Raw genomic sequence first — 12,648 nt, 5'->3', positions numbered from 1 at the left:
ATCACAGCATAGGTGATTTCCTAGGGGGTGAGGTTCTTATAGAGAGGCACCATGCCATAGGTGATTTCCTATAGAGTGTACTCCTTATAGAGAAGCATCATTGCATAGGTGAATTCCTAGGGAGTGATCTCCTTGTACAGCAGCATCACAGCATAGGGGATTTCCAAGGGAGTGGGGTTCTTATAGAGAGGCATCATGACATAGGTGATATCTTAGGGAGTGAGTTCCTTATATAACAGCATCATGGCATCATTGATTTCCTAGGGAGTGATCTGTTTATAAAGTGACCTCATGCCATAGTTGATTCCCTCAGGAGGGAACTCCTTGTAGCAAAGCATTGTCTGGATCTGATTTTCTAACCATCACCAAATGTCAGTATCAACATAAATGTAGAATTTTAGAAAGATTGGTATCCATGTCACCTGGTTAAGTTACGACCATACAGAAAATCTTGTAGCTGGCTGAACATGTGGGCACTAGTGTAAAAAGTCCAGACAAAGTTCTGGTCTGGTTGATTTTAATTCCGTTTTAGATGACAATCGTCTCATCCCTGAAACCATGACTGCAGTAGAATAACCAGAGGAGTTTGTCTGCGTGTTCCTTTCCTGTTTATCTGCTATAAACTTGCATTGTGCTTTGCATACCCAGCACCGGGCTCAGCTGAAAGATATCCCCCCTTGGAATAAACTGCGACTGGTACAAATGTGATGATAAACTACCCCTGCATGTAACTCAAAAGAGTGAATGGATGTTCTGTGCTCGTAGGAAGTGACACAATGTTATGTGCATCACAGGCTCACAACATTAAGCCGGGATCTTGCGACTTTATTTCATTGAGACTTGAGATGTGATCTCCTTGAGGGACCAATTTCTCTCATCCGTCGAACAATAACACATTCTTTTTTTAAATGTTTGACAGAATCATCTCTTTTTCATCAGTCTGATTCAGCCCCTTCATCGCTCTTAATTATTCTACATTCCTAACACATCATCAGCACAAAATGACACAAATCCCTACTGGGTAGAAGTGACCGGATTATCTGGTCTTGCGTCCCACCGGGACAGCACTGAACAGGATGATGGACTGCACACGCATGGGTAATGCAATGTGATTGGTAGGCAATGCCAAGGCTGAGCTCCTGAGCCAAAGATACAGAAACAAAGTCCCCTAACGCAGTGCTTCAAATTCCTTAGAAAAGGGCTTCCGAGGAGAGTACGCAGTGCTTGAAATTCCTTGGGAAAGGGCTTTCAAGTAGAGTGTGCAACAGAAGAGTAATTACCTAATGTACATAATTTCTGTATCCCACAATGCAGTTCTCATTCTTTGTATTTGTATCAGTTTCAGGGAGATTTGGCGATGATGGCAGCCATTTTGTAGTGAGCTAAGCTAACTATTGGATTTGGGGGCATTTAGTGTCACACGCAGCAGCATCAGCAGGGAGATTGTTTGCAGCTTGGGAAGTTCAGGCAGACTTAAGTATTTTCATAAGGCTTTTGCTGCCCGTGTTGGTACTTTGACATCCTGTACTTCCTGCACCATGGCTTGGGTTTTAATGCCAGCTGTCTTGTGTACCGTAAGATCTGTTTTTTTGGTTGCGATGTGTGTTCTTCACTGGGCATGTGGTATTTTCCTCCACCCTTCGCCCCATGCCACCTTGCTCACCAGCATTCTAATGCACAGTCCCTTTTGGCCCCCTTCTATGCTATGTTATGCTATGTTTTTCGGTACTTGAAGCATCGTGGGGCTAATAGCGAAGATCCTAAAGGTGCTATTTGATTGTTGAGTTGTGGTTTGTGTAGAGGACAGCTTTCCCTTTTTTCCTGAAGATGCGGTAGATCACGGTTGTTCAGTTCTTACGGTACTGGCGTTGCATTCTACCGCATCAACGCAGAAGAAATATCTCCCACCAGCTATTGATAGCCTGAATTTTGGCACATCTAACAGGAAGGAACATAAGGGTCAGTGAGCTCAGGGTGAGACAAACCCAATTTATCCCAATACTTTAGGACATGTCTTCCCCTCCCTTTTGAAGAACCATGGTCCACCTCACAGATCTGATAAGCACCCACAATATCACAAAAGGATCTTCCTCCACTGTATTCCTGCCTCCGTGATCATAGCACCTATTTCACACTTTCCCATCCTCTTCTCTCGCTTTCTTTCTTGCAGCTGTCTAAGGACTGCATGCCCCTGATGGGGGCACAGTAGGGCACTCCACAGACACGCCTGATTACTCTCGGGCTACTATGGTGGTCATTTGGAGACGTATAAAAGCATATGTAACATACCATAACATGTGGACAGAACCATTTTGCTAGAAAGGAGGGTATCTTGTCATGGATACATTTGTGAATCATGCCCAGTGTCCTAAAATTGATCTTCTTATCCCCGCTCTTGCAACATGCAACTCCATTAAACGTCCTCTATACAGAATGCCATCAGTGTTAGTTTCAGTACAATGTGTGTGTACAGTTCTGGCATAAATGGCCTGTCCTCTTAAGAGACCAGCATATTCTGACCAGCTATGAGTGATTCCTGCGCATTGTCCGGTGGATGAGACTGTAATCTTCTACTCTATTACTCTCTAACTCTCATTAGACTCTAGAACCCATGCTCGCCCACATTTCAAAGAGAGAGCTAACACTTCGTCTTGATAGGAAGCCATTGTTTGTGTACTGGGCAGGCTGCTCTATATTCATGCGGTGTACTATCAGGATAGATTAAACCCTCACACTGCTCATAGGGGCTAGCAGTCTCATTCTCACCCATTGGTTGCATTGTCAGGTGCTTCTTTTCTCTTGCTTCAGGGCTTCGTCTCACTGTTGTACATGGGAACAACCTCCCCAAGAAGGTCACCTGCTGTATGTTGTCTTTGTAATTTGAGGACTGTTTCACACTATCCCTAAATTCAGGCTGGTGTCTTCTCTCTGCACATCCTTCGTAGAGATGCCCAAACACTCAAACTTGTCCGGCTGGTAGGTTCAATCTTTCCTGGTGAGATTGAGTCACTGCGTAGAATTTCTGCAGGATTTTACAAGGGTCGACACGTGCCTGGGGCGCAAGGTGAGTTTCAAGTGCCGTTATACTAAAGAAAACAGTTTGAGGGCCTTTTTAAGTTCCAGCTTTTCTGCTACCTCTGTGGTGTTACCTGCGCTCTGGAGTTACTCACACACTGGAGTTTGATGTTCTTTTAGTGAGTTTAGTAGAGATTTGGAGAGTATTAGTGGTTTTATTTATGGTGTTTTTTTATAGCTATCCTCATGTACCTCCCTTTGTGTATGTGTGTTTATTTGGCCTCCTCTATAATCGTCCTTTTTTACACATGTCCCTTATAAAACATTTTTTTAAACGAAAAAAGTTCTTCTTGCAGTTTTCTCTGTTTCTTTATCATTGTATAATTTCCACTGCTTCTTTTTTCCACACGTGACTCCCAAAAAAAATAACATTTTTTAAATACCTTTCCATTTCTGTGCCTATGGAATTGTGAATTCGAAAATTCTTCCTTTGCTGTGTATTAGTCAGTAATCAAGTGCCTGTTGTTTTTGTGTTCCGAGAACCTTTCCCATTGTGTGAATCCCTTTGTCTGTCTTTGTCACTTGTCGTTTCATTTTCACATTGACGCATTGGGCAACATTTGGATGGAGTGCCGGTGCGGGATGAGGCTTCTTCTGAACCTCAATGCCAGGGGTTACTCGTCAGATGGAGATTGGGAAAGTGCTCGAGGGGCTGACAGAGCATGAGGAGGAATCATTATTATTTATTATTACGAAATTCTTACAGAGCGCAACATCCTCTCGGTCTCGGGAGGATAGCTCAGGGGCAACGTGCTCGCCTTGGAAGCAAGACGACACGGAGCAACACAGGTTCGATCCTAGGGTCCGTGCTTAGAAACATCTGGGTATTAAGCGCATTATAAATAATTAATCATATCATATCATATGATAACACGTCCCAAGGGCTTGTGAAGAAGAGGTAAAAGAGACAGGTCCTTTGGGTCTGGTCATTACTAAGCATGGAAACCATGGGATCGACTTAGCTGTTTACAGAGCTGGCAATGTGTGTGCCAAGGACGGTGTGGTTACTTACAGTTTGGCGGTTGTGTTAGCTGCAGGAACACTCATAACTATATTCAACTTGGGTTGGTGGGGAATCAATGGCACTAGGTAGTGTCACCACATAGCATTGTTTCTAAGTACACTACGAAAAATATGGTTACGATATCACTGTAAAGTGATATACTTTTCATGCAAGAATGAATCACCATATGTATCGTTAATATCAGCGCGTATAGGCCCATTTACCAAATTACTGTGAATGCAAACAGACTCCCAGGGCCAAATGATAATGATGTGTTATTATATAGCACTTACGCATAAGCGCTTCAGATAGAACAAATATACATACAGTCACCCAACCAACCTGTGTTGGTTCTCATTGATCAACCTCAGCAGGATGAATGGCTGAGTTGACCTTACAGGGAGCTGAACCTGCAACCTGCGGAACACACACACACTGCAGCAGCGAGCGCTGAACCCACTGAGCTATTTTATATTTTATAGCTATCAAAACATGAGCCACTCAAGAAACACAGAACCACATGCTGCTAGCCACAGTCCAGGATCAATTTAAAAAAATGAAGTCCCTGCCTGTAGCCTATTATTCCGTAACAGTTTTTAAGGGGAGTACATTAAAATGGGTTCTAGTAATCAGACAATGCTCATTAAAAAAGTTATTGCATAACAAGTAATTTTGGGTAGTATTCGAGGTCAGCAAAATATGCTGATGACTAGCAACATTCTGTAATTCAGCACACAGTCTCGACGAAGTTTATTGTGGAAAATGTTTACCTCGTACTTTTTTATTAGCTCTGGTTTAGTAAGCAAGGAATCACAATATATCATATTTGCCAACTTATTGATGTGAGCATGCCAAGGAATCGCACTTTGTTTCCGATTTCAGAAACCAAGAAATGATTTGCTGAGAGAGAGCAACTTTAGGATTTCCCCAAATACTTAGCCATAGGCTAAAAGGTTCCAGTTCCAACTCATCCTCTAAATATATAAGTCCTGGTGGACAGCAACATTGGCAGTAGACAATGGCAAGCCCAGCAGCTGTTTCAACAACTCTTTTTTATTAACACATCGCTGCAACAGGTAACCATATCCCCAAAGGCCCGCACCATATTTGGCAGTAGGGATGACTTTAGTATTCTAGATTTTTAATATGATCTCAATAGGAGACCATCAATATGATTTAGCAAATCGATGAATACCACCAATGGCCTCAGCCATACAATTCGCTTGGTCTCTGATACAATGATGAGGCCATACAATTTGCTTGGTCTCTGATACAATGATTCTTGGATGATAGCGAGATAGTAAAAGTCATTCCTGAGCAATAAAACAAACCCAATTTAGTTTGGTCCCATTATCAAAAAGGGAGGGAGCGGAACCACCCTAACTGTGAGACAAAAGGGGCTTGCAGATCATCACAGCAGATTTGACCACATTAACTTCTAATTCAAGCCCAACCGACATATCAGTGTAAACATCTATTACCCATTGTGAAGCACGCAGTGTACTCGCTATCAAAACAGTGTTGTCCACGTAAGCAAGAATGGGAACAGCCAGGTTGCCAAAATGAAGAACATCAGCTTGATAAGCTTCTAGTTTTGGCATACAGCTGTTAATGTATAAAGAAAACCAAATCAGGACCATTACACACCCATGTCTAACACCCAGCTCAACTGAAAACCATTCCGTATAGTGCCCATTCCTGCCACTTTTGACACAAGCTTCAAGATTATGATGAATGAGGATCACTCCTTCAAACAATGCCAGAGCAGGTCCCTATTAACTTGGACAAAGTTAATATGTCAACCATCCCATCCTGCTCAACCGTCTCTGTGAAAACCTGGGTGTCAATGATCAGGCTCTGGCCTGGCTGACCTCTTTCCTCTCAGATCGACCCTCCCAGGTCAAACCTGGGTCCTTCCTTTCATCTATCTTCCTCTCTACCTGTGGTGTTCCCCAGGGGTCTAACCTCTCGCCCCAGCTTTTCAACCATTACCTGGCAACTTTCGCCCACTGCATTGCCACTTTCTGCTCAAATTTCCAGTGCTACGCTGATGACACTCAACTAATTTTCAGGCTACCCTCTGCCACCTCCTCTCCCTCTCTCATCTCTGATTGCCTAACTGCCATTCAAGATTGGTGTGCCGCCAATGATCTTTGTCTGAATGCCAGCAAGACAGAGATCATCCTCATCTGCACACCTTCACCATCCTTCCCCTCACTCTCTGGCTGGCCACCCTTGGCCCGCCTCCTACCCCCACCTGCGAGGCTAAGAACCTTGGGGTCATCTTTGACTCCACCCTTTCCTTCTCCGCCCACATCTCTGAGGTCTTGTGGGATGTTTTTAGCCATGCAGCCAAGCCCTACCATAAAACTGTGCAGTACTGGCATGGAAAACATCAGGATGGCCAGAACTCCCCAGAGAGTGCACAGGGAAAACATGAAGAATAGGCTGTCACCCATTGTTGCCTATGTTGTGAGCACAGGAGGGCACTGCCTAAAACCACCATTGGGCTACACACACAGTAGCCTGACACCATTGGGAATGGCAATGCTGATTGCCAAAAGCAACCCAGAACTGTGGGGAATTCATTTTCTTAACGTCAAAAATGGATGCAGTACTGGTGCTCACCACTATCAGAAAGCCGGCGTTTTAAAACCACCAGACTTTTGTGTAAAACTGAACAAATGAACCGAAACCAGGCCAAGGAAAGACTTGCTAAGAGGTGGATACAATGTAAAACTATATTCTGAAATGACTTGAAGGAAGTAATTATTTAATGTATATATAAAAAATAGCTGCATGTAAGTTGGATTTCAATGTAGAAAACTGGGACCTAAAGTGACATTTAGCTGAATTCTGCCTGACAACTACCCCCGACAGGAGAAACCGGCTCAGCCACTCTTCCCAGGCCTGGCTGCATCCTGCTGCCCCCACCAAAAGGAGATCACACCTCTCTGATTGAATTAAGGGAGGGGTACCTGCAGACTGCAGGAGGTTGAACAAAGCCCTGTCCTGGGCTCAGGCAAATGTTATATTGGGGGGGCCATAAAGTGGCTTCCTCTTGGGAGAAACTGGGAGGGGCAGTGCCTTTGCTAGAAAGCTGAGCTTGGGGGAAGTGGATAAACCAGTTATTCCACCATATGATGGGGGAAGCCACACCCCTTTTTGACCAGGGCATAATTTTAAAAAGATAGATAACTCATAGTGCGGACTTGTCAGGATTATATAAGTAATATCATTATTTTTTTGATTTTTCTGTGCACGTTTTAAGAGGTGTTAGGACCCTGTGGTGTATTCTGAGGGGTTACTAACGGAAAATAGGGTCTTACTCCAACAGTCTGCATGTTAGAAATCTGACACTTCATCAATTAATGTCCATACTCCTTGCGCACATTTGTGTAATTTTTGGTAAATGTCCGATATTGGTAAACTGACCAAAAAGCGCAAAATGTTGTCATTTCTGAATCCCAGCTCGCAGGAACATGGGGCTTGAACAGAGACCTGTCTTAATTCACCTGTAATATGTACATGTAATGTCAACCACTTGTGTATCTGATAAATATGTATTTGAATCAAATATAGATTTGTGGGCAAATTGACCAGGGGAGGATCCTCTGACCCATAAACAGACCTCATCATGATGACAATCCATTTCCTTCCCCCAATCATGGGAGAGGGGAGAATTGGGCCAATGACAAGTAGAGAGGGGCAGGCTCAGTTATGCCACGCACACACCCACTTTCTAAACACATAAAAGCAGACAGTGCAGGACAGGTAGGGACATTCACTTTCCACTTTCTTGCGGGAGGCTTTGCCGGGAGACTCCAGACTTCAAATCCATCAACCTCCAGAGACCAGAGATCCAGAGAGACCAGAGATCCAGAGAGACCAGAGATCCAGAGAGACCAGAACTGTGCAGCGTTGTGAGCAGAACCGTTGCTTGACAGACCCAGTGACCAGAGCTGACCCAGATAGCCGGGACTTCAGAACCACCCGCCAGAAGTCCCGTCCAACCTGACCAGACCTTGACGGCTTATTTCAAAAATATAGTGTGAGTACTCACTGTGCAAAACCAATCTCTTAGTTTAAAATAATCTAATCCAAACTATTTTAGCCTATTAGAACGCCTCCTAGAATCGTGTCATTCTGTCATCTTTAAAACTGAAAACTGTCATCTGTCATTCTGAGCTTTAAAATTTCAAATCTGAAAAACTACCTTCACAAAATCGTTCGTATCTCCGGAACCGTTTGTGCTAGGAGTGAAAGTTATCTTAAAGCTAAGATTCTAGGCTTTCCAACGAACCTAGAACCGACTTGCTACTCCTTATAGGGCCTCCGTAATTAAGCTCGACGAGCGTGACTAATTTGCCGCGATTTGACATTTTGCGCAATTTCAGCCACGTGTAAAAATCAGCAGCTATTTGCTTTCCTTTGCTAAAATTCATTTTAACCTGCTAGTTACTCATAGAGCATTGCTAAAGTGAGCCTGAACTAATATAAACTAGATATCACCCACCCTGAACCTCTAGAGGGAATTAAAAGCATTTTTAGCACATTTCTCACTTCATTGTCATCACATTCAAAGCATTTTGGGCCTGTGTTTCAAACTTCTACCTGTTTTCCTCTAAGCTTGCTGGGGGGGAACTGAATTTCGTATTGTATTTGATTGCATTCCTGAGAACTGTGTGCTCCTCTTTCCATCTCCTTATATTCCATAAAGGGGGGGAGGGAATTGTTAAGGAAAAGTGATTACATTGGCCCTCATTACGACCCTGGCGGAGAGGGGTTTACGCCAGCGTAATGCATGGCGTACCTCTCCGCCTTACTACGACTTCCCGTAGCGCCATGGTGATTTTTACGCCTGCTTTTTGCAGGCGGAAAAATCCATGGCGCTACGGGACTCGTTGTTAATTACGCCACCGTAATTTACGGTGGCGTAATTAACGCCTTCCCCACTCCCATTATACCCTATGGGGCAAAAATGGGAATGGGGAAGGGTAAATGGGGATTGGGGACTAACCGCCCCGCCAAGGTCGGAATGGGGCGGTAATTCCGCCAACCCCCATGGCGGAGTTGGCAGCTCTGCGCCATGGTCCATGGTGCAAATTGCACCATGGATCTCCGCCAGGGTCGTAATGAGGGCCATTGTCTTTTGTTGAAGCCATATGAAGTTATTTTCTGCACTGCATTTCATTCATCATTGCATTTCCTTGAACCATATAAAGCATTCTCTGCCACCTTATTCTTCTGTTCCTATTCATAAGTCACCAAGAACTGTGCTACTGTAGGATTACCTCTTGCTGATTACTGCTCATATTCACAAGTGTACTATCCATTATCAATTTATTTATAGAAGTGTGATATATATATATTGTTTAATTTTTCAAATAAAACCTTTTAATTTGCGAAACAAATCTACTTCTTGGCTCAGTGGGGTCAGGGGGATTCTAAGAGAGGGGTGTGATATAAGGGTTGTCATCCAGAGTACATGAACTGGACATAAAAATATATCAATAAGGGTTTCCATCAGCATCCCAGACTCGGCACTGACGTAGCTGTAGTGTTGAATTGAATCCGCTTACAAAGTGGGGGCTCGTAGCTGGGACATTCTGGATTAGAGTTACCACTTGTGCAGCTTAATACAGTGTGTCAACTGACCGGATACACATATCCGGTTACATCACCACGCTGTTTTACACTGTGAAAGCACTCCTCAAAGGAACGCTCTAAGGAAACGGTCTGTTTTGCAAAATAAAATACAAACTCTGTAAGTCAGGAAGGAACTCAAATCTCCAGAATGACGACACTGGTAGACATCAAAATAGCTAGAGAGCACTTCTTACATAAGCTATTTGTGAGAGGTGAGTGGACTCATCAGGACCAAACGGTCTGGTTGCAGGCAATCGCGCAGCAGGCCACTGAAACAGGGTCAGATACATGGAGAGATCAGGGTCCATTACATGTGGCCCTGAGTGAACTATATATGGCCCCTAAGGCCAAAGATGAACACGACAAGATGGTTAGGATAGCGGCATATTCGTATCTATATATGGGAGCCATGCAGGACAAATGTGCATAAGGCCAAGATCTGGCAAATAGGCAACAGATGGCGTTAGAAAAGTCCCAATCTGACCTGGTCTCTTCTGAGCAGAGGCTGCACAGAAGCCAGGAGTCAGAAAACGAGAGTAGACAATACATCATTAAAATGAAGGAGGATATGGATATCCTGCAACAGGAAAAGGCTGACCCCAGGATCCCAGAATTCTGCCTTTGCAGAAGGAGCACCAAGACAGTTTGGACTCCTTACTGCAGAGCCAGAAAAAGCTGTAGCAACAGATAGATTTCAACAGGGCATGCACGAAGCAGGTAGCCACCCTGTAAAGCCAATTGGATAGAGAAAAAGAGGAGAGCAATAAACTGATTCTGAAAGACCTGGACACCCAGACAGAATTTCAGGAAGAGCGCCAGAAAGCTGGTGCCTTTCAAAGGCAGAGGGACGACCTGGCGGCACAGATGCAGGCTCTTAGTCAGGAAAGGGACACCTTAGGCTAGGAAGTCTGCCAATTAAAAGAAAAAATTGAAGAAAATCACCTTGCCCTCCAGGGGCTGAGTGACCTCCAAAAAGAGCATCAAGACTTGCTAGAGCACACCAGGAGGGTGGAGGAGGCTCTGGCAAGAAAGGAGCAGGCCAGTAGGGATGGGACTCAGGAGGTAACCCTCCTGCAGCAGAGACTGGCCCAGTACTCCAGGACCAATCAGGAGGCACGGAGAGAAAATGAGGCTCTCTGTCAGCACAATGATAGGCTCCAGCAACAGGTAGCCATGCAGGAGAGACTGATAGAGTCTAGTAAGGCCTTAACTGAGGAACTGAAAGTACAGGCTCTTGCATTGCAACTGGGAGCAGGGGCTGACAGAGATGAAGTTCGCTGGGAAAGGGAAACACCTGAGCATAATCTCAGAAGCCCTAGTACCAGAGGCCTTCATCTCTCTCAGTCCCTGGACTCTGCCACCCCCATGTCCCCTGGCGCACATGAGCACAGGGCCACAGGGATGGCAGATTACTATCCAGACAAAAGTATGGGCTCATAGGCCAGTACCACCCAGGAATGGAGGGGCGGGCATCCGGGTATGGGCACCCAAGCACAGTGCAATTTAGTGGGGAACCCCAGGAGAGTAGGCCCATTAAGGGCATCCTGAAAACCTCTGCCCAGTTAGATCAGTGGGGGGGTACCCATCAACTCCTGGCAGCAAGGAGGGATCTGAAGACTCCTCTGAGCGTTACAGGACACAGGAGACCAGGTCCCCACATTCTGCCAGCCGTTCCCAGGCTCGCAGAATCCGGGAAAACCTGGAAGATCAGACGGACACCTCTGGGAGTAGTGCTTCGGAGTCAGAGGATGAATGGACCAGGGTTACCCGAACCAAAATGGCCAATAAGGCAAAAAGGGCCTTGCTTAAGGACCCATTGAAACAAATAAAGGCAATAAGGAGTGTCATCACGCCTTATCATAAGAACGCCAAGTATTCTATTTGGGAACACTTGGAGCTCTATGAGCAAATGATGGAGACTTTCCATTTGAGGGACAGCAGTAGCTGCATCCAGTATGTCAAATGGACATTCTCCCCAGAATACTCCAGTTTCTTTGCAGGGCTAGAGGACCAAAACCATTCAAGATGGTCCGCATGTAAGGCGGCCATCTTGAAACATTTTTCTGTTCATAGAAATCCTCAAGAGGCTCGCAAGGCAGCCTACAAATTGCAATGTGGGGAGGATCAGGCCCCACAAGAATTCATGCAAGAATTGAAGCGTGCCTTTGCGCAGACCACCAGAAGGGTGCGCATGGACAGCAGAGATTTTGTCAATACTTTTTTCCATGCCTTACCCAAATACATCATGACCCAGCTAGTGAGAGATTTTCACGAGAAGAGGTCACTAGACTGGGTCATTGAACAGGCTACCCGGATCTATGAGGTGCAGAAGCCCGTAGAAAATAAGTAAGTAATGCTCAGAAAAACCCCAAAACCAACAGTACCCCTGCTGCTGCCAAGGTGGCAGGGGTAAACGTTGCCCCCGTTTCAGATTTGGAGATGGGGGGCCTAAAAACCTGCCTGTACCAAATAATTCACAGCCCAGAAGGCCCCAGAGAACTTCCCTCCAAACTTCCCACAGGAGGGCAGAAATTCCCCAAACACTGGGCAGAACTTTTTTCCCAGGTATCCACCCAATTTCCAACCCCAAAACCATCCATCCTTCTTTCCCCAATTCCCTGAGACCAGACAACCTAATCCGGGAGAGGGGAGGCAAAGGGTGGAAGGGTACCCAAATCTTCCCAACCCAGGGTATTACCAGAGAAGGGATATCTACCCTTCCCGGGATCAGCCCAGGGGAGAAAAAAGAGCCCCGTATCAGCCTGAACGGGTTTCACAACTTGAGCGCCAGGTCCAAAATATGGCATGGGATCTGGGTCACATACTGAGGGCTCAACAAAACCCTCAGATGAGCATGCCACCCGAGAATGCCCCAAACTCTGGGTCTGGTGCTCTAGAACAATGACGGGGGCAGCACCCCG

The sequence above is a fragment of the Ambystoma mexicanum genome, chromosome 2p, assembly GCF_040938575.1.
Source record: "Ambystoma mexicanum isolate Mex_15411 chromosome 2p, UKY_AmexF1_1, whole genome shotgun sequence".
NCBI classification, from domain to species: domain Eukaryota; kingdom Metazoa; phylum Chordata; class Amphibia; order Caudata; family Ambystomatidae; genus Ambystoma; species Ambystoma mexicanum.
The sequence above is the reverse complement of the archived record's forward strand: the minus strand, read 5'-3'. Positions refer to the sequence as shown.